The 22,607-nt window shown below is 34.8% G+C and overlaps 1 protein-coding gene and 1 non-coding gene across 2 annotated transcripts in view; one reads left to right on the forward strand and one right to left on the reverse strand.

Moving 5' to 3' along the window:
- Positions 1–6,372: 6,372 nt before the first annotated feature.
- The window catches only part of LOC124359730 (facilitated trehalose transporter Tret1), a 70,953-nt gene continuing 54,718 nt past the window's right edge, over positions 6,373–22,607 (forward strand). The window contains exon 1 of the mRNA XM_046812717.1: positions 6,373–6,456. The gene's annotated coding sequence lies outside the window, so the exon portion shown is untranslated. The remainder of the gene's footprint in view (positions 6,457–22,607) is intronic.
- Trnad-guc lies at positions 15,422–15,493 on the reverse strand. Its single transcript has one exon. It is a non-coding gene; the product is annotated as a tRNA-Asp (tRNA).

The following is a 22,607-nucleotide window of genomic DNA, read 5'->3' on the forward strand; positions in this document are numbered from 1 at the left end:
GTTGAGAGTATCTTAGAGTCTGGGAACTCCCAAAGATACGATACTTGACTAGAGGCTAAGAGTTCCTGGACGTTGATGAGATCTTAGAGTCTGGGAACTCCAAAGATACGATACTTGCTAGAGGCTAAGAGTTCCTGGACGTTGAGAGATCTTAGAGTCTGGGAACTCCCAAAGATACGATACTTGCTAGAGGCTAAGAGTTCCTAGACGTGAGAGATCTTAGAGTCTGGGAACTCCCAAAGATACGATACTTGCTAGAGGCTAAGAGTTCTAGACGTTGAGAGATCTTAGAGTCTGGGAACTCCCAAAGATACGATACTTGCTAGAGGCTAAGAGTTCCTAGACGTTGAGAGATCTTAGAGTCTGGGAAACTCCCAAAGATACGATACTTGCTAGAGGCTAAGAGTTCCTGGACGTGGGAAAGGGGGGGGGGTGTGTTTGGAAGATCTTAGAGTCTGGGAAATCCCAAAGATACGAGATACTTGCTAGAGGCTAAGAGTTCCTAGACGATGAGAGATCTTATCGAGTCTGGGAATCCCAAAGATACGGATACTTGATAAGAGGCTTAAGAGTTCTGGAACGTTGCGTGAGTTCTTAGAGTCTGGGAACTCCCCAAAGATACGATACTTGCTAGAGGCTAAGAGTTCTGGACGTTGAGAGATCTTAGAGTCTGGGAACTCCCAAAGATACGATACTTGCTAGAGGCTAAAGAGTTCCTAGACGTTGAGAGAGTTCTCTTAGAGTCTGGGGAACTCCAGAAAGATACGATACTTGCTAGAGGCTAAGAGTTCCTAGACGTTGAGAGATCTTAGAGTCTGGGAACTCCCAAAGTTACGATACTTGCTAGAGGCTATAGAGTTCCTTAGACGTTGAGAGTTCTTAGAGTCTGGGAACTCCTCTTAATAAAGATATCGATACCTTGCTAGAGGCTTATGATAAGTTCCTAGAGGTTGAGAGATTCTTAGAGTCTGGGAACTCCCAAAAGATTACGATATTGCTAGAGGGCTAAGAGTTCCATAGACGTTGAGAGATCTTTAGAAGTCTGGGAATACTCCAAAGATACGATACTTGCTAGAGGGCCTAAGAGTTCCCTAGACGTTTGAGAGATCTTAGAGTCTGGGGAACTCCCAAAGATTTACGATACTTGCGTAGAGGCTAAGAGTTCCTAGCACCGTTGATAGAGATCGTAGAGTCTGGGAACTCCCAAAGATTCGATACTTGCTAGAGGCTAAAAGATTCCTGGACGTTGAGAGATCTTAGAGATCTGGGAACTCCCAAAGATACAGATTACTTGCTACGAGGCTAAGAGTTCCCTAGACGTTAGAGCATCTTAGAGTCTGGGAACTCCCATAAGATACGATACTTGCTAGAGGCTAAGAGTTCCTGGACGTTGAGAGATCTTAGAAGGTATGGGAACTCCCAAAGATGACGATACTTGCTAGAAGGCTAAGAGTTCCTGGTACGTGAGAGTTCTTAGAGTCTGTGGGAGACTCCCAAAGATTACGATACTTGCTAGAGGCTAAGAGTTCTAGGATCGTTGAGAGACTCTTAGAGTCTGGGAACTCCCAAAGATAACGATACTTGCTAGAGGCTAAGAGTTCCTTGGACGTTGAGTGAGTTTCCTTAGAGTCTGGTAACTCCACAAAGATACGATTACATGCTAGAAGGCTAAGAGTTCCTAGACGTTGAGAGTGATCTTAATGGTCTGGGAACTACCAAAGATACGATACTTGCTAGAGGCTAAGAGTTTGCATAGACGTTGAGAGATCTTTGAGGTCTGGGAACTCCACCAAAGATACGATACTTGCTAGAGGCTAAGAGTTCCTAGACGTTGAGAGATCTTTAGCGTCTGGGGAAACTCCCAAAGATACGATACTTGCCTAGGAGGCTAAGAGTTCCTGGCGTTGAGTGATCTTAGAGTCTGGGGAAACTCCCCAAAGATACGGATAACTTGCTAGAGGCTAAGAGTTTCCTAGACGTTGAGATCTTGAGTGTCTGGGAACTCCCAAAGACAGGATTACCTTGCTAGAGGCTAAGAGTTTCCTGGGACGATGAGGTGCTCTTAGAGTCTGGGAACTCCTAAAGACAGGATAACTTGCTAGAGGCTAAGAGTTCCTAGACGTTGAGAGCTCATTAGAGTGTGGGAAATCTCCCAAAGACATGATACCTGCTAGAGGCTAAGAGTTCCTAGACGTTGAGAAGCTTTAGGGTCTGGGAACTCCCAAAGACAGGTTGCTAGAGGCTGGGGTTCCTAACGTTGAGAGCTCTTAGAGTCTGGGAACTCCAAAGACAGGATACTTGCTAGAGGCTAAAAGTTCCTAGACGTTGAGAGCTCTTAGAGTCTGGGAACTCCCAAAGACATGATACTTGCTAGAGGCTAAGGGTTCCTGGACGTTGAGAGCTCTTAACGTTCGGAAGGTCTCAAAGACAGGCTACCTGTCGGAAACTGGTAAGGTTTCTGTGTTTAATTTACATTCTTGAGGCTTTCAAGAATCAAATACTTAAGTGTACATTACTTTCAATATACCAGTTTAAAATAATTTTACAATGAACAATGTTAATCTACCTGAATCTTATGGCCAGAAACCTAAAAGGTCACCACCGGTTTGATAGGTTTAATTAAAATAGTAACGAGTAAACCAGTGATTGTTGTATTTCCTTTTTCAGCTTCAAACGTTGGCCTGAGTGATTGCTAGGCCACCAACAGTATAACTGAGGCGAAAAAATAATTTTCTTGTACCATTAAACTCTTCCTACTCCGTTGTGAATAGAACCTAGAAGTTGAGATTCCCAACAATTAGTGTGTCCTAAAAGGCAGTTTTTGACGTAGGCAAGACTAGATCATTCAAATTCCACTTAGCTTTTAAAGATATTACATGACTAAGACAAGTTCAGATATTTTGTCTTTAAATAAGTGTGCTCCCAACGGTATTTTTTCTCTATGTTAATTATTAATCCATTAAAATGGTCTATAAAAAGTTATTATTAATTAATTGGAAATAAACTCTTAATGCGAAATTGAAATTCAATATTTTATGGCAATTTTTACTTGTTTATTTTTAAAGATGTGATTTACTTTTGGATTAGGTAAATTACAGTAAATTATTTATATGCTTAATTTTAAAACCGGCTATTTCGCAGATGGCTTATCAAAGAATTCCCTTACGGTAACGTTTAGCCTCTGGCTCCCAACACAACGCCAAAATAATATCTCTATTAAGAAATATAACTGGTCATACTGTAACATACTTTATTATAATAAATATAAAGTTTTCAATTTTCAAATGTGTATTTTTAAAGCAAACAAGGGTATGCTACTATATCGTATTACGTATTACAACTGGAGCGATGTCTAGTGAAACCTGGATGAACCCACTACAAGCAATTTTCTTTTTTAATCAATACGTCACTGATGTGTACGGTCGTTCTTGTTTGTGGTGTGTTTATTATATATCATTTTCAGTTGCATTGATCGCTAAACATGCATCCTACCTATACCTTATGCGCATGGTTTACATGAACAAACATAATTTATTTGTAGTTTCTATATGCTCAATATAATAAGCTGATATAAGACATATTTTATAAGTAAATTTGAGATACTGAGCACAGTATGATAAAATCTACATATCTGGTTAATGGTTTCAAGTCTAAATCACATCTCGCTATATATGTGTTTTAAATATTTCAATAAAACTTCTGCGTTTTTTCAACTATGGCTCCAATTAGAATTGAAAAAAACAATTCAATTTTTTGGGTTTCATTCGAATTTAAAATTAAACCCGAAGTATATTACATTCATAAACACAACACAATAAACGCTTATAATACTCAACATATTGGTGCTTTGTGGCTTAAAGCATGGCTCGTTTATAGGCCAGATTCTGTGTTCACTGAATGTGTTTAATGTGATATACAAGAAATTACAAGTATGGGCTTTGGGGACTTTTACACTTAAGAGTAGGAGAAACGTGGTGACGATCAGAGTGAGGACCTCGAGTACGTTCAAGTTCGAGATTGCTCTTGTATTTCCGCCTCCCGTTTTTCCACTGAGTGAACATCACCAGAGAGTAGTCTGAAAAGAAATAATAAATGAAATTTCATTTTTGATCGCTTCAAACGTTTCACCTTTGCTGTTAACAAAGCAACTGGCCAGCCTTTGACATATTTCTGCAGACTTCAAGGCTTTCGTTTATTGAGTTTACGCACTTCAAAGTGAAATTGTAAAGTGTAAGGGAAAATTTATTTTTACACTCGAAATACATAAAAGTTCTTTTTAAAAATAGCTCAAATGAAGCAAAAATCGATAGTATCTGGATTTTAAGGGATGAGAAGTACAAACATAAACGATACAACGGAGTATTGAAGGATGTAACAACAGACGGATGGCTAGACGGACAAACAGACTGACGGAGTGACGTCTTCTTAAGAGTTAGACCCCTAAACCAACAGGGTTCCTCTTTGGAACAAGAGGAACTTATTTGCCAAATTTTCGAGTCTCTATTAACTGCCTATCAAGAGTTGTCACAGATGAACAAGCGAGTGGATAACAACACGATTTCAAGAAGATTCAGTATGGTCCTAATAACACATTTTCTTTTTATACATCAGCACAACAGCATTGATATCGAAAAAAACGACCCCACATTGTCCACCATATGAAGTAAATAGTGGCTTTTTTAACGATGGGGAACTATGCTTCAGCCTCTTGGAACGAACTATCTCCTTGTGTTTGGTTACACATTAGAGCAGATGTGTTAATATTTCTCCGCCAACCATAACTAGCTGAGAGTGAGTTTGGCGTAGTCACTGCTGTAGTGTCAAATACGAGTACCGTAGCTGTTGCTCACTTCCTGTCCTTGCGTTGTTTTGGGTTTCTGCTTAATTGTTGCTGTGGGAACAAACTCTCAATCACTGTTGTTCCGACCCGGGCCAAGGAGTGTAGAGGCCTCTGGGTTTGCTCAAACAGTAGCAAGAATATGATTGAAAATGTTGAAAAAAGATTTAAAGTTCCAAAGTACTTACCAAGATGATTATTCGTAATGGATGCCAGAATTTAAAAAAAAATGGTACAACAGAGATCGGTTTATAGGAACCCGTTAAATCCTTTGAATTTTCTCAAGCCAAGGAATTCATCTTGATTTATCACACGATAGGATTATACTACCGTCGGTTATTTTGCGTTAGGAACTGGACCAATTTAAATTGCGTTGACTGGTTTTCTTTCAGCAGACCCTTCTCTATCCGATTCTGGAGCTACTCCGCAGTTTATATAATTAAAGCTTGCCTTTGAGAACACCAAGAAAAAGCAAGACATACAAGCAAAACCTTATTAAGAACGTCGGGAAAAATCAAAATACACAAGCAAAAGCTGGTTAAGAATGCCAGGAAAAATTAGGTATACAAACAAAAACTCATGAAGGACGTCAGAAAAAAAAGCAATTCAAGCGAATACTCTATAGATATGTTAGGGAAAACAAGTATAAAAGCATAAGCTCGTTAAGAAAGCCAGAAAAAAGGTACCCAAGTAAAAATCATTAAGGTCGCCATGAAAAACCCATGTAAACAATCAAAATCTCTATAAAAACGTAAACAAACAAAACTTTATTGAAAAATACAGAAAATACAAGATAATATAAAAAATGAAAACTATTTTTAAAGGAATAATTGTATGCTCCAACTTTACAGTTTTATATGAATGGTTTTACTTCCGAACAGGAATGGTTTTACTATGAATCATATGAATTACAGCACATTTAGTGAACAATTGAAGTGACCCAATCAAATCATTTTTATTGTTCAAGAGCAATACAAACATAGTATGGAGTATTGTCATATTACACAATAAGCATTGACAGTAACAAGCGCGAGATGACACAAATGTGCTTTGTAATTACTACAATCACGCTGTTGGCCGCGCCGTAAATCAATGTTTGCGGAACCGCTGCGTCAATAATTTGGCTAAAATTATAATATTGTCATTTTAATATTTATGAATTTTAATACTAAGCGTATAAATTCACTTTTTCAATATTCGTCAGTATTCTATATAGTAGTAGAACTGCTCGTACTCATCCATAATGAACAGTGACTGGTTTTGTATGAATCAAAATTAAATCATTTTATATTTACTCTGAAATATATTTCATGGCATGTGACGGTGAACAATTTCTGAAATCATACTACCCTTTCAAATCATCCATCATCAAATCAAATTTTAAATAATGAACTATTATGAAATTCTTTTTATGCAAAAACAAATTTAATTCATAGTTTTACTTCATGATTAAGACTTATTTATACGAGATACCTGGTACAAAATTTGTCAAAGACTTCCAAGTTGTGTGAGGAGGAATGGGGAGGGGACAAGGACTTGAGTTCGCAGACAGTTACAGTTGCAGCAAGAGGCCTACTGCCTACTTGAGTGACAGTGGTCAGTGTGGTCGGTCATTCCAGGTAAGCCTAGCTTAGCGCTGTATGATTCAGTAACTTTATTATAGATTAAATAATTAATGAAACTTATTTGAATTCAGGCCAATATAATATGGTGTTTATAACCATTTTATTGATGTTGCCAAAATTTATCGCAAAAGCCTTCACTAATATCTTTGTAAATTTTTACACGAAATAATCACATTCTGATTTAAGACAATTAATTTTATCTATGAGATATATTAAAACTTCCAGTTTATAGGACTGGGTCCAATCGGTCTTCCGTTGAATTTTAAATAACATTTTTGTTAACAATCCTTTCAGATACAATATAATACAGGATTGTAAATAAAAAAAGCAAATAAAAAACATTTTGACCATGCTAAAAGGGAGGGTAGGGATTTGAAGCAAAATATTATAATATGAATGAAATATATAATACGAATCTTTATAATTTGAGCTTTTGCAGTATGTAGATGAGTTATAATTTCAAGGACTGGCATGTGTTTTATTTATAAAAAAGTGTATTTTCTTAAAGGAAAATGATTGAAACCCCTGATCATATAAAAAGTATTTATCATCCTTAGTCATAAATGAATTAAAACGTGTTACTTCCTGAATTTATAACTCATGTATATACTGTTAAAATTTCATATTTTATATGATGGAATTTTATTAAAATTTCCTAAGGTAAAAATTGCTAAAATTCGTAAAGCAATTAAAATTTAGAATTTTTCAGGGAAGTCATCCTAAAGGGCTATGAGCGTAAAATGAAAATATATTTTTCCACTTAAAAATCGATTGCACCACCAATCCGTTAGACATCAAAAGTACAAGAAAATTTTAACTTTTATTTTGTGGCAGCAGTTCATTGCTTGTTTAATCGGTTTTAAAATATACCAGTACCATGAATTGTACATTTAATTCTCATAACATTGCCACTAACAGTTTTTATAAGTAATGTAACCTACGTTTTCCCACCACATAGGATATTCACAGTGAACACACATATAGAATGCGCTGAAAGTATACGTCATTGTCTAAACTCATATTACAATGAGGTGTACACAGAATACATTACTTTACTGGTATCACCTCTTCATGGTAATGGGTAATCAACTTCGAACTGATTCATGTATACTTTACGCCATTGGTTCACTCAAGGAAATAAATTTTAATACGCTATTGACAATACTTACTATGCTGAACCTCGCATTGTGCCTTGATTTAGTAGACAATCTTGCACTGATAAGTAACAGCGCTGCTATTAAGGTTGTATTATCGGACCGAGAAGTGGCATTATGACGTCCAATAATCGTACACTACGTCATTAAAGAACGATTTCGTCTCTTTAATGATCGTCATTAAAGAACGATTTAGTTCTTTTAAATATGCTCAGGCACTTTTAAAAGTTACAATACTGATAGTTATGTTATGCGGAAAAATTAAAACAAATCAGTTTTGATAAATGGAATGACGGAATACGGAACAAGAGAAGAAGATAGATCGTGCCAATATTACGCACTACAGAATTAGGAACTGTGGTTGTAAATTCCACAAACACTGCCGTGGTTACGAACAAGAGCGAACCGATCTCTATTCTATTCTCGATTGAGTGTTCCATTGTTTGCCGATGAGGGGTTCTAGTGAGGTGAATCCAAATAAATAGCGAACGGACATGGGCAACACTGTTCGCTAGTACAGTATCACAGGGGCCGTGATTAGGTCTCCCTTTCACCGTTCACCCTTTTTAATATAATTGTTTCCGTAAAAAAGGCACATGGCAGTGAAAACATTCTCTGAGTGGGATATGTTAAAAATTAATTTAAACATTCTTTCAATGGTAACTTTAATATATCTAATTTTTAAATTTGTGTTTAATATATATTTTCAGTTTAAATAATTTGCATTAGACCAATAAATACGTAAGAATTAGTTATCGCTAAACATTCTTTTTAGAACTTTGTCTTCAGCTACCTTTCCTGCCAATAAAAAATGATGCAACATTTTTAATCGCCACTATCATTTAAAACTTTCTATTCTCAACGCACTGAAACTTTGATAACACAATTAGTTTCCAACAGATTTCCTTGCCGAGAGTGAGCTTGGAATGTTTCTACAATGTAATTGTGAATGTTAAGTTTTAGCTCCTGTTCATCTTCGTCCTCTGAAATCTGGCGCGGTCACTGACTTGACTCCTGGAATCCCTGGAATCATGTTCTTCCGAAGAGATTCTATATAGTGTAATCTAGGTCAAGAGGTATTCTCATTTCATCAGATACTCAGTTGAGTTCATTACGATGTTTTAGGCACGATCTCTAAGCACAGTGGAACAATCGGGTTTTCTACATATAACTTAGCTATGATGGGAAAAGTTGAACAAAAGTGAAAAATTCGTAAAACTTGCAGGGTTGCCTGCCTCATAAGCCCAATGTCTGACACTATTACTTGTATTATACGAGTATAATTATCGTTTCCAAATTTAATTACTCTATCTCTTTATTCATGCATATAAAATGGTTCAAAATATAAAAAGCCCTAACCCATCAAAGTATTTAAATCCTGTATCAAGATTTCACACAATTTACAAATTTCCAACATTACACTCTATGTAATGAACTCTAGTAAGTATTTGTACTATTAACGGTAATACATTATCGTCTGTCAAGAATTTCTAGAACGGAAAGTACAGTCTCAAACTATACGAAAACATTTATCGTATTAACGATATGATCGTCGAAATAGCATTTTTTTAACAACTGAATACGCATTTTAACAAACTATTATGAAAAATGATTGCGCCGTAGCGTTTACAGAAAGGTGCAGCTGTGTGACAGTTTGTTTCCAAAAATAAACAATTAGAAAAAATAACACTTCCGCTTCAATAATATTTAAACGATAAATATGGTAGATTGACGATGGTACTGAATAATTTAAACATAACCTTGCTGCCGTCAATGAAAGCTTAACTGTTTGATTATTTCATCGTTTACTATTGAAATGACAATTAAGAATATTCTAAAAAGGTGTAGCTCTACACGAAATTCGAGATACAAGATATTCGGGAGTAAATAATTAGTATGCTATTGAAACCCAGCGTCTAGTGCCAATTCTCGCCACTTTACAATTCAAAGGTGTCCTACACTTTAAAAAAAATCAGAGTGGTGGTTTTTTGTTTTCACACCGTCAAGAACTAAACGGAAAATGCACGGAAAGAAATTCGTAATGCGATATTCGAATGTAAATGTTGTTGTGTGTAAGTTGTATAAACTTATTCGAATAGGTTCATTCTACATTCGTATACTCTGAACAATAATTCGAAAACTTTAACGATTAGTTTTAACTATTTTCAACTAATAAGTGTCCGTGAATACCTTCGAACGAATGACCGTGTATTATTTAACGAATACGTGATTCACCTACACCAAGACAAAATAAAAAAAGATTTCCTTATTTGTGTTTTCCGTTAATGAATGTTTTTAACGCTTAAGTGTTTACAGATATTTTTTTCTTTAAGAATACTTTGAAGTGTAAATAAAGGCAATTTCATGGTTCATATCATAAAATTGACTTAATGTATAGGACTATATGTACAAGAATAACAATAATTTTGCTACACGCATAACCAAAAGCAATATATTAATTAAAAAAAAAAAAAACAACAATGTCGAATTGACTCAATCAACACGCTATTTTTTGCTTATTTTGTGTAAAATAAATGTAAATATAAAAAGTACTACTTTTTTAAAAGAGCTAAAAAAATAAGACAAAACTATGTCGAAGTCATCAACGTAGTCTGAGAGTTCATCAAAGCAAATTATTGTAAGTTATACCTTTTATTTCGGTCCACAATGGTTAAACACAATGAAATCTTTCGAATGATTCATACTAGAATACAACAAGAAAGGAAACATTGGGTGTACGCTCTTGTCTGTAACATATTGTAGCTAAAACAATCCAAAAAATTCGCTCTCCAAGGCGATTAACCATGGCTATATTATAGAATATCACCCTATAACACTGTCCGTCGTTGAGACCGTTAATTAACTATGGCTATGGCAACCGCAGTTATCACGGTATGTCTAAGATATTCTTGTTCACTTCGTGACAAATGTTTGCGAATTTCACCACATCACAATTTACTGCCTCCTATCCCATTTTTATTCCTGGGAAGTACCAATGATCCGGTCGTGTTGAAACTTGCCAAGCCCCGCACTACGTCTAATAGGTCGAGGGGCTCGTCATATGTGAGGTATTTCCTTGTGCGTGCCGTGTCCACTTTCCATCTCAAGGTAGTTTCTTGTGTTCAGAAGTTTCCTCTTTCCTTCCTCTGTGTGGGTCTGGGAAAACAGACTGACTTAAGAGTCGGCTGTAGAGAAATGACCTTGAATTGTGTCCAATAAGTCATATGGGTTAATCTGAAACACTTTTACGTCATTTTTACTGGTCGTAGTAAGAACCATGGTTCATTTATTCCAACTGTAAACTCACTGTACGCAAAAACTTACAAAATAAGAAGGCATGCCAACATAAACATCCAGCACATATTATATCAAATGTGTCTAATAGTTATATAATAAAAATTTGAGTATAGAACAGAATTGTTATGTTACAATAAATATGTAATAACAAGCCAAAAACGCAATACCAATAATACAAATATTAATAACAATATACAACAATGTAAGGATAAGTAATAGTAGGAAACAATTTGACAAAATATAATTTATACACAGTGTTTTCAAAAAAATAATTTACATACTTCTGCGGCTGATAGTAATCATCATTTTTTAATGTCATATAAACATTGGTCATGAAATGTCCCGTTTAGCCACTAGCCGCCATCATATTTATTTTAATAAAAAACTGTTATCTAACTCGTTAGGCTAAAGAAACCAAATTTAGAATATAGATTTCAATAGATCAGAGGAAAATAAAAATAATAATTGTGTTATTATCTTGAATATTAACAAAACGGCTTCTGTTAAAAAATTTTAAAGTCAAATAACAAAACACCAGTAGAGTTATAAAAAATGGATTAGTCATCACTATTTTAATAATTTAATTACGATTCTAACGGTACTTGTTGCAACGAAATCCATCAATGAATGAGCGAGCACGATCGCTTTAAAGTTAGGCTTGCACAAGCTGGAAGCAGCAAGCACTTTGTCTTTTGATATGGATCAGCTGTTTTACATAAGTTATAAAAAATTTACAATATACCAATATTTTTTTAATTTTTTATAAAAATTCTAACGGTACTTTTTTCAAAAAAATCGCATAAGCGACCACTAAATATGTTACAGTAGAAAGGTATCGCTTGTTTGATGCTTCTGTAACAGTGTCTATCTTTTAAATTTATACTTTCTGAGTACATTTTAAGTAATTTTTACATTTTTTATAAACAATCAATAAAAATATTTAAAAAATCGAATCAAGCTTTTGGATGGGTATTGATTATATCTATAAAACGTGGAAATCCCCATAATGTAAAGACCAAAGATAAGATCCTAAAAGTGTTTGAGGTTTAATACTCCATGGTGTAAGGAGACAAGGGTGTGCTCATGTGCATGTGGGCGGAGTCACGGGCGACGTGGTGACGTCAGCCAGTCCGCAGATCTTACTAGCCGCCACGCGCCGGCCTACTCCGTTCCACGTGGTACGAAATGAATTTGTTCAGTTCATTTTAAAGGTGACTGTTTTTTTCAACCATTGCAACACAAGTTGTTGCACATATTATCCTAAAAAACTTTAGAAATTTGAGAAGTGATGCAATATCAACACTACATCTGCCGAGAGTACTGACACAATTCAGGATACTTCCACTCGGCAACAGCGATACAAGGTTAAAGAGAAAAAACAAATAATCAAAGAAATTTTGGAAAATGTTTTCTAATGTAAATGCTCAGTCTCCATGCGAAAGCAGTAAAAAGTCGTTTAGTACTTCTGTCGATGTGGATCCTGATAGTCCCCCCTTGAGATCACACATAACTGTATTGATATTGAAAAAAATTAAAAATCCTTGCAGAAGAAAACTGTAAACTTAAAGATGAAATTCTAAAATTAAAAACTAAAAACCGAGGAGCTTGAAGTCGAAAAGTCTACTGTCAACTAAAGGATGTTCAAAAATCCAACAATGTTGATGTCAGTGTCAAAGAAGAAGTCAAGTTACAGAAGAATTTTCGTGGATTAGAAAACAATGTCCAAACGATGGCTAAATATCCCAAGCAATGAATATTTTGAGTGTTCAAAAATTGTGGAAGAAAATTTTAAATAAGTTTCATGGGTTAAAAAAACTTGCGTAAGGAATGCAATGTAATACAAAAAGTTAAAAATCTTACTGAGCAAAACATAAGCTACCTTAAAATCCCTGATGAAGCTGTAAGTCGTTTGATTTTAGTTAGAACATATTAATATAAGACTGCGCCACGTAAACAAATATGTTCTTAATAAAAAAGAAGAGGTCCAGAAGAAAATTTTCAAAACAAGTTAAAAAGTATAAAACTTAATTTTTACTGTGTGTGTGTGACTTTTTTAAGTAAAAAAGTTACTTTTTTTAAATTAATTTTTACTATGTTTAATTTGTGTTATCACAGTGTTCTTATCCCTTTTTTGACATGAAGATTATTTACTATTTTACCATTTTAGACAGTTATATTTCTGTTTTGTATCATATGTTTTTCAATTGCAATAAACACTTATTTTTCATAAGTATTTTGATATGCAGTATGTAATTTATAAAAATAAAACAATTACATTTATATATCTGTAAAAAGGATTGTTTCATTCAAAGACCTGTCAGATATCAGAACAATATAAAGCGAAATTTTCATCATTGATTTGAAACTTTAAGATTTAATATCTGAGTTCATAGAAAATAGGCGTAAGTGTAACAGCTTTTGACCACGGATATTGTGAACATTTTTATTAGGAATAAAGAAAATAAAGCTTGACATGTTAAGAATCTTAAGTATGTTAAATAATTTTATACACAAATTATTTACACATTTTTTGTCATAGCTGTATTTAACGTTTTCACTTGCGCAGCAAACTATTTTTTAGTAATAATACGAATATTTGTGCTATGAAATAATAATAAATAACGATAATTTGAGGACATAATTATTATATAATTAAGTGGATAGTAACCAAAACATTTAAAATAAAGAACTATTTGGGGCCTTTAAAGAATCGGATTGTTTAAACATTATATTGTAGCTTGTCTCATTATATTATAGTCCTAACTTTTCTATGTAAGACTAAACTTCAACAAAAACTTTAATATTAAAAACAAATTTCAATATAACAAAAGAATACAATCTTGTATTAAACTGACAGCTGTGAGAAACACTGCGGAGCACGGTATAGAGCCGGAAGCCAGCGCGTCGTTGCGGACTGAGTGACGTCATGCGCGCCGCCGACACAGTTTCGTTCACCGTATGAGCACACCCTTGTCTCCTTACACAATGTAATACTCATGAGGACTAGTGCCACTGACTCTTAACGTTATTTTTACAGTTGGTCGTTTTATTCTCTCTTAAATAAACCTATAATATAAGTAATCAACTTTACGACTAAGCTTACATTCAAGATTAAGAATGTAAAGAAAACGTTTTCAATATGGTGTGTACATCCTTTCACAATCCCTTTCCTCTTTCCCTTCTAACGCTTTTCCTTGCTGCTTTTTTCTTTGTTGTTAGCAATGATACGTCTAAAGAGTTTAGTTATAAAGATTTGGCAATTGTCAAATAAAATTGTCTCAATTACATAATATGTATGATAAAATAATACACTACTACTGTGGCGAGCTGAAGATATTGGGAGCGGGATTGATTCACCGCTTATTTTAATGGGCTAATTTATTAATGTTTTATCGTAAAGATTTCTAGTTAGAAACTCAAACATCGCTCGCCCGCCCTGTCCCTTCTCACGTGCTCGCCACAGTATTTGTAAGGTCGAACGAGTTGCGTAATGGTTTTAGTAAGCGCTTGGCTTAAACGACTAGTAGAATGTTGTTTTTATCGTCCTCCGTAAAAACTAGCTATATTTAATACGTGTGTAGCATCTCTAAAACTACAAATTGTTGCTAGTTGCTGAGCTTTAGCGAAGTCTATCTTTCGTAGGTGTGGAAAATTCCACTTCTGTCTCTCTGTCTACTACCCGCAGGATATCACAAAAACGAATTTACCTATAGACTTGAAATTGAGCATGAGTCTGCATTTATATATGAGGAATGTGGTATATGTCACTCCATGGGATTTGGCTAAGTGTTAGCAAATATTTTTTAATTGGTCTTATGAGTACCTAGTCATGATGGCAGCGAGAACATATCACAATAAATACATTTATAAACAATCTATACAATTTTTTAGCTGCACGACGTACAAGCATTAACTAGATCATTCATATTTGTGAACTATCTTATACATTTTATAATTTATATTTAGTTTTAAAACTCAAATTAATATAATATGTACCCTTGTGTTATAATAACTGATTTGTTGCTGAATAACAGTCAGCTATTTACAACTGCAAATGCCATTTTCGTTTGTAACTTGTAAATTTATTGTAACATCACAAAATACAATACAATACATGTTATTTAACTAATTTAAGAAAGTGCTTAGGAAAATTTCATTGGTTCCACAGTGAACATCCAAATTTGTAATTATATCGGAATTTAAAAATCAGTATTTACAGACATTTCATAACAACAAGTTTAATGAAAGACATGGTATTTTAGTCTGAGAGCATATAAGTACCTTTTACATTTCTTTATTCACAATTATTGGTTAGTACTTTTCAGAAACAATTATTTTAGTATGTTTCAATATTATACTATTTTCACCGGATATAGAATCAATTTTCTAGATTCAGAAATAATTTGGTTGCAAGTAAATTTTTCTTAGGGTACTAAATTGAAAAAAATATATAATATTATAAATTCTTTATATTGTTATACAAATCGAAATATGTTGGCAAAAAGATACTCCCCGGCGGGGAATCGAACCCCGGTCTCCCGCGTGACAGGCGGGGATACTGACCACTATACTACCGAGGACTGAAGAAGTAGACAATAATAATTAAATTTAGCTCTTCGCTGCATTTGAAGCGACCTAAGATTCATCATGAATGAATGTGAAATTATTAAACTTATGTGGAAATTGCCAAATATACAGGTTGGCCAATACTTTCTACACTTTACATGTTGTTAGGTCTGCTGCCCAACTAATAAATAAAACAGATTCGAGTGGTAACAATATAATTTCATTGATTAAACAATATATTTCTTGAAATTGCAAAAAATGACGAATTATATGTGGGGTTGGGGAGAGTAACATAGCCACCGTCCTCCAAACAATCTGAGTAGCAAGTAAAAAAAATTGCATGTTTCATTAATGTTTCTTGATTTTGGACTGGCACATCGAAATGTGTTACTTGGAAGCAATACATACTTTAAAGCATCCTAAATATAGACTCTTATATTTCATTATTATATACTCATTTTTTTACTAAAAACATTTTTACGAATAACAAAATGTTGAGGAAAATCTGTTGAGATAAAATTATAAAATAAGTTAAAGCTTCCTACAACCCGTATTGGAGGACTTCCCAAAATCGACCACTGCTCGTATAAAATTAAGGAAAGTAATTTCTTTAGTTAATTTTTTCCGAGTACGTTTATTTTATATGTTTCAACATAATAGATAGGGCCAAATTCCATGACCGTTGTTACGTAGGCCTAGTGATGGGAATATACAATGATAAAAGTGTTTTGTTTAACCATTTTCTCATTTACAATTTCCAAACATCTTAAAATACAAAATGTATAAAATGTGAGGCCGATCTACCCCCCTTCAACACGAAATATTGAGAAGATATGTTTGTTACCCTCTTCAACGCAAATTCTGTTACTAACACCTTAATAGTATAAACTACCCGTCTCTTTAATTATGTAATGGTTTCTTAAGTACATGGAGTTATTATGAACTATAAATTGTAATACCCAGACACGAGCCTACTTCAAACCAACGCCAAAATATAACACATCTTAAAATATGTTCTTTAATAAAATGGATTAAACTTGTATAGCTGTATGTTTGTATACTCGAACCACGTTTAAAAAAAGCAAACGACAATGTGGTTTGGTACAGACATCAGAGACACCCAGAATTCAAAATATAGTGTAACCAGATTCCAGACGCTGCACCTAGATGAAAGTGAACTGGAGCTAAACTCAACATTCATATCGTATCAACCCTCCCCACCATAGCTACGTATTGTAACGTGGTGCTATTTGTAAATAACAAAAGTACAGCACGACTAACAACCAATTAAACCTTACGTAAAAATTTCAAATTATTATGTATAAAATAATCAGAAGTAGTATAGGTTCATTAGTTTTTACTTCACGCTTACAATTTATGAGTGATATATTCTAGAACAATGGTGATAATAACTTACCATTGGTAATTGTTTCCTTCCACACGGTAATGCTTGATGATCAGTTTTAACAATATAGTCCATTTATAAATAACTCTAATGGGGTTCTTTTACTCCAACTCTATCATGAGGTCGTACGTAGTTAAAATTATCTTAATTTACCGTACACGTTAGTTATAACGGTGATAATAAAAGTCCCGTATTCGTTTTATGATCACGTTCAATAACGTTAAAATTAAAATTTGTGTTTATAAACTATATTATTTCCAAACAGTACTTAAGCATTTCATTGAATGTACCAATATTCTATCCTGTTATAGACAATTTAATTATAATATTTTAAGGAAAAATTATTTACTGTGATAAAGTTGTATTTTCTTGGTTAGCCACTCGGTTCAAGGTATTAAAAACACTGTGGTTCCTTTAGTGAAATACAGTGTTGTAATAATTAATTACTCTTATTAGTGAAAAGCAAGAGAAGCGCTGAATGCATTAATTTGTAAAATTATTGAAGGTTATAAGATTAAAATAAATACGGCTCTAAATCAAAAGGCTCACAGTTATAATTTAAACTCAACAAAACTTATTAATAAAAGGGTGCATTGGGCATCTCTTAGGGAAAATAGATTAATTCATTCGATTGTTACAAAATGTTATAATTTCTTCAAAATAGTTTCCTCCTGTATCATTACACCTATATACATGATTCTGCCATGCCTGGAAAGTACCCTGGAACTCCTCGACTAGAATGCCTCTCAGGAACCTTGTGACGTGAGCTTGTATGTTCTCCATTGACTCCCAGTGCATCCCTTGCAACTTTTTCTTCAGTTGGAGGAAGAAAAGCAATTCACACGGAGCCAATTCAGGGCTGTAAGGAGCCTAGGGAACCTCAGGAGTCTTTTTAATGGTAATTTTTTTAGATGGGTCGAGTAGTGGATAGTGACGAAGGCTGAGTGGTTCGGGGCATTGTCGTGGTGGAGCTTTAAGACATTTTTTCAGAACTGATACACACGACCCGGTGATTCATTCTCTTGAATAACTCCAAGTAAAATGCTGCATTGACAGTTTGTTCTGGCGGTAGAAACTCAAAATGGACGATTCCTCAGCACGCCCTAGAAGACAATTTGCATTGTTTTGACGCGAGATTTACTCATTCGCGCTTTTTTGGGTTTGGGAGAGGATTGTGTGTGCCACCTTCCGCATTGAGATCTCAAAATGCATACCTCCTCAAACGCTTCTTGAAGCATTTGATAAGTTTCCATTGCATTCTTCCCAAGACCCACACAAAATTTGATTGCGTACCGCTGTTCCATCGAGCGCTCCATTGCTCTTTGACACAGTCGAAAAACAGACTTTGTGCAAAGACACGTCCTACCACTCTTACAGCTTGGAGGGAGCTGAGACTGGGCGCGTATGGAAGGGCAGAGCCGAAATCACACACCCCATCGGTACGAACGCGCTGAGATAAATAGTCGCTTCACAAAAATCATGTGCATTACTTTCATAACACAAATTGTATATATGATAACGATCAAAATATATAACTAATATAAGCCTAACGAATAATTCCTCTATATTATAATTGTTATTTACTTTTTAATTTATTATAAATATTATTATTCGCCGTAAAGTTAATTTTTGTTGTTTCATAAAACTGTTATCCTTCTTTTTTATATATTTTATTTCCATCTATTTAAAATTAATTTAGCTTCATTTGATGGAGGTTCTATCTATCTACAACTATGACATTTATATCGATTGTTCAAACGTTTATGACCAATAGAACCAAACCATTTGTAAATGTTTTAATGTAAGAAAGTTCTAACGTTCCTGAAAATACTTTGCAAACACAATCTTAATCTAATCCATCAATCGTAATAAAGTCAACAGTTGTAACAAATTAAAAAAAAAAAAAAAAAAAAACACACAATTACAATATGGTTTTGTAACACCAAATAGCCATTTAAAAGATAAATCCTTGTGTGTAAGGTATTAATAATGTAAGAATATGTCTTACATTAAAAAATGAGATTATCTTCAATGAAACGTTGTTTAATAAATTTGTAACTAGGTACATAAAAGTTGAGTTTCCACGCCTAAATCTATATTTGAGTTTATTATACATTAATAATTCAGGGAGTCATGCAACTGATCCTTGACTTCTGTGAGGTTGTCTACGTGGTTTTGTGGTAATTTAACGAATTTAATTGGAAAAAATACAAGGTAGACTGTATTACATATATCACTTCTTTCACCACATGTGTATCCTCGCCATTTTATATAAGAAACTAACCAATAAAAAGTACCCTTTTCGATGTTGAAATTATGCATATTTCTCATTTTGACCCAACTTTGTACGAAAAGTATAAATTATTGTTACTTATTTGTTTCAAAATTGCGCAAAAGTGACCATTTGATGGCAAATGTCCCGAGAACGTTGCACGGATAAAAAAAATATCATTTTAAATTTGTTTGGATCTGATACAAAATAAAGTTTGTACTGTTTTTGGGTAACTACATTGCATTTAATTTACACATAATTTGTTTATTCGTGCAGGAAAAACATATTTTCTCTGCTATTTTCTATCCGGTTGTAAAAATAAAATATTCAATTCATGTTCTACTTTGAAGTGTTTTATTTTTGACGTATGTTTCGCCCTCGTATAGGTTTGGCGCGTAATCTCCAACAATAATTGTCTAGACTCAGTCACGTTATTGATAGGACGAAAACAAGACGCAAACAATTTCCACACACTAAACACTTCCTCACAACGTAACGTCAGAGCAACCGGAAATATCCTGCCCTGCCCCTGAAGCCCCACAAAGAAGTCAATCGGTTTTTTATTGAGAAAAAGCCACCACAATGGAACCGCATTAACAAAGGCGATGTCGCAGCTCCTTTACAGTCTTCCTTTGCATAAAAGGAGCGCGTGTTTATTTAATTTTTGAAATTGTATACAGCATTTCTTTGGAATGCTAAAAACATCGCTGGTGCGGTTGATGAAGCCTTACTCTGGATTTGTAGGTACTCTTTTACCCCTCACGTTTCTCACCAAATGAGATCCTGATTTATTATCAGCATTTATTGCACCCGTTGTTGACTTGCAAAATTTATTACATTCCATCTACGGTGAAAATGATGATACGAAAGGTTATGATCTCCTGGAATTACTACATCATTAGGCACCCAACAAGAACTGAATACCCCACAGTATCATCTTTCCTCAGTTGCTTGTCTGATAGAAAAAACCACAACAACGTAAAAAAATGATCTATACTAAAGGGAAGAGACCTCTTCTTCATCGTAAGATAAAGCTGAAAAAAATTATACTTTACAAATATTTGTTAGCTTTTAAAATACTCATACGCATTTCTAATAATTTTTACAAACACCATTTATGTATGTAGAATCTTGGAGCATTGGAAAAAAGTTTTATTGTACTATCACTAGTATAAACGAATACAACATTTTCCAATATAATTTTTATTTTGTGCAAGGCCTTTCTGAATCAAAGAATCCATCAACAGGCACTTCACAAATTATTAGTCTGTTTAACTTACTGGGCTTGAGTGCCATTGTACATCGTTTATACTAGTGATAGTAGAATAAACCATTTATGTAGTTAATTGCTTTAACATACATAATTTTAATATGTACACACTATCGTGTCTTGTTACTACCTCGTCTGCCTGTAGGTAGTTATAATCAGGTACGGCTGTGAAGTGTTAATGTCCAGTTACAATAAGTGGGGTTAGAACAATCGTGCTCAATATGAGAGTACACATAAACTACCGTGTCTAGTTACTACCTCGTCTGCCTGTAGGTCGTTATAGTCAGGTACAGCTGTGAAGTGTTAATGTCCAGTTACAATAAGTGGGGCTAGACTAATCGTGCTCAATATGAGAATACACATAAACTACCGTGTCTAGTTACTACCTCGTCTGCCTGTAAATCCTTATAGTTAGGTACGGCTGTGGAGTGTCAATGTCCAGTTACAATGAGTGGGGCTAGACCAATCGTGCTCAGTATGAGAATACACATAAACTACCGTGTCTAGTTACTACCTCGTCTGCCTGTAGGTAGTTATAATCAGGTACAGCTGTGAAGTGTTAATGTCCAGTTACAATAAGTGGGGCTAGACTAATCGTGCTCAATATGAGAATACACATAAACTACCGACCGTGTCTAGTTACTACCTCGTCTGCCTGTAAATCCTTATAGTTAGGTACGGCTGTGGAGTGTCAATGTCCAGTTACAATGAGTGGGGCTAGACCAATCGTGCTCAGTATGAGAATACACATAAACTACCGTGTCTAGTTACTACCTCGTCTGCCTGTAGGTCGTTATAGTCAGGTACAGCTGTGGAGTGTTAATGTCCAGTTACAATAAGTGGGGCTAGACTAATCGTGCTCAATATGAGAATACACATAAACTACCGTGTCTAGTTACTACCTCGTCTGCCTGTAGGTCCTTATAGTTAGGTACGGCTGTGGAGTGTTAATGTCCAGTTACAATGAGTGGGGCTAGACCAATCGTGCTCAGTATGAGAATACACATAAACTACCGTGTCTAGTTACTACCTCGTCTGCCTGTAGGTAGTTATAATCAGGTACGGCTGTGGAGTGTTAATGTCCAGTTACAATGAGTGGGGCTAGACCAATCGTGCTCAGTATGAGAATACACATAGACTACCGTGTCTTGTTACTACCCTCGTCTGCCTGTAGGTAGTTATAATCATGTACGGCTGTGGAGTGTTAATGTCCAGTTACAATGAGTGGGGCTAGACCAATCGTGCTCAGTATGAGAATACAAATAGACTACCGTGTCTTGTTACTACCTCGTCTGCCTGTAGGTAGTTATAATCATGTACGGCTGTGGAGTGTTAATGTCCAGTTACAATAGTGGGGCTAGACCAATCGTACTCAGTATGAGAATACACATAGACTACCGTGTCTTGTTACTACCTCGTCTGCCTGTAGGTAGTTATAATCATGTACGGCTGTGGAGTGTTAATGTCCAGTTACAATGAGTGGGGCTAGACCAATCGTGCTCAGTATGACAACACACACTCATATTTAGTTATTTTTATATACTACGCGGGAGTACGCCACACGACGCGCAACGGGTTTATCTTAGATTACAAGAAATGTTTAAGTCTGTACCTCACTTAGACTACATGAGTTACTATGTTAGATATTTAAATTGTACATTATTTGACGCTGATTGTTTACAAATTTGTTAATTCTGTATATTTCTTTGCTATCTTAGTTACCCATAAGACCAATATAAAAATGTTTTGTAACCCTCAGCTAAATCCTACGCTCCCATGCTAAATGAATGTGAAAGTTATTTGTTCGATTTAACTGGCAACTCTCTGAATCTCTTTTTTAGTCAGCCTTTGTCGTTATTGAATTCTTTTTTTTAATAGAGAATTCGGATGTTGTATGGTAACATCCATCAATAATAGTACCAAATCATAGCACACACATGCTCTCGTAAATATATGGGCGCGCTAGCAATATGGGCTTATTGTATAACAATGAAATACAGTTACGTAGTTTTATTGTGATGCTGAAGAATTGTTATATTGTTTGTTTTTATGTTATGAATATATGGTGCCAAATATTAACACTACGCTACTAGTTATCACGAGTCAGGTAGGACTGTATGGGTGGACTGCATACCGGAAGTGAGGTAATTGGGTACGGTCACGCTCACTAGAAATTGGATT

Source organism: Homalodisca vitripennis, chromosome 4, assembly GCF_021130785.1.
Source record: "Homalodisca vitripennis isolate AUS2020 chromosome 4, UT_GWSS_2.1, whole genome shotgun sequence".
NCBI classification, from domain to species: domain Eukaryota; kingdom Metazoa; phylum Arthropoda; class Insecta; order Hemiptera; family Cicadellidae; genus Homalodisca; species Homalodisca vitripennis.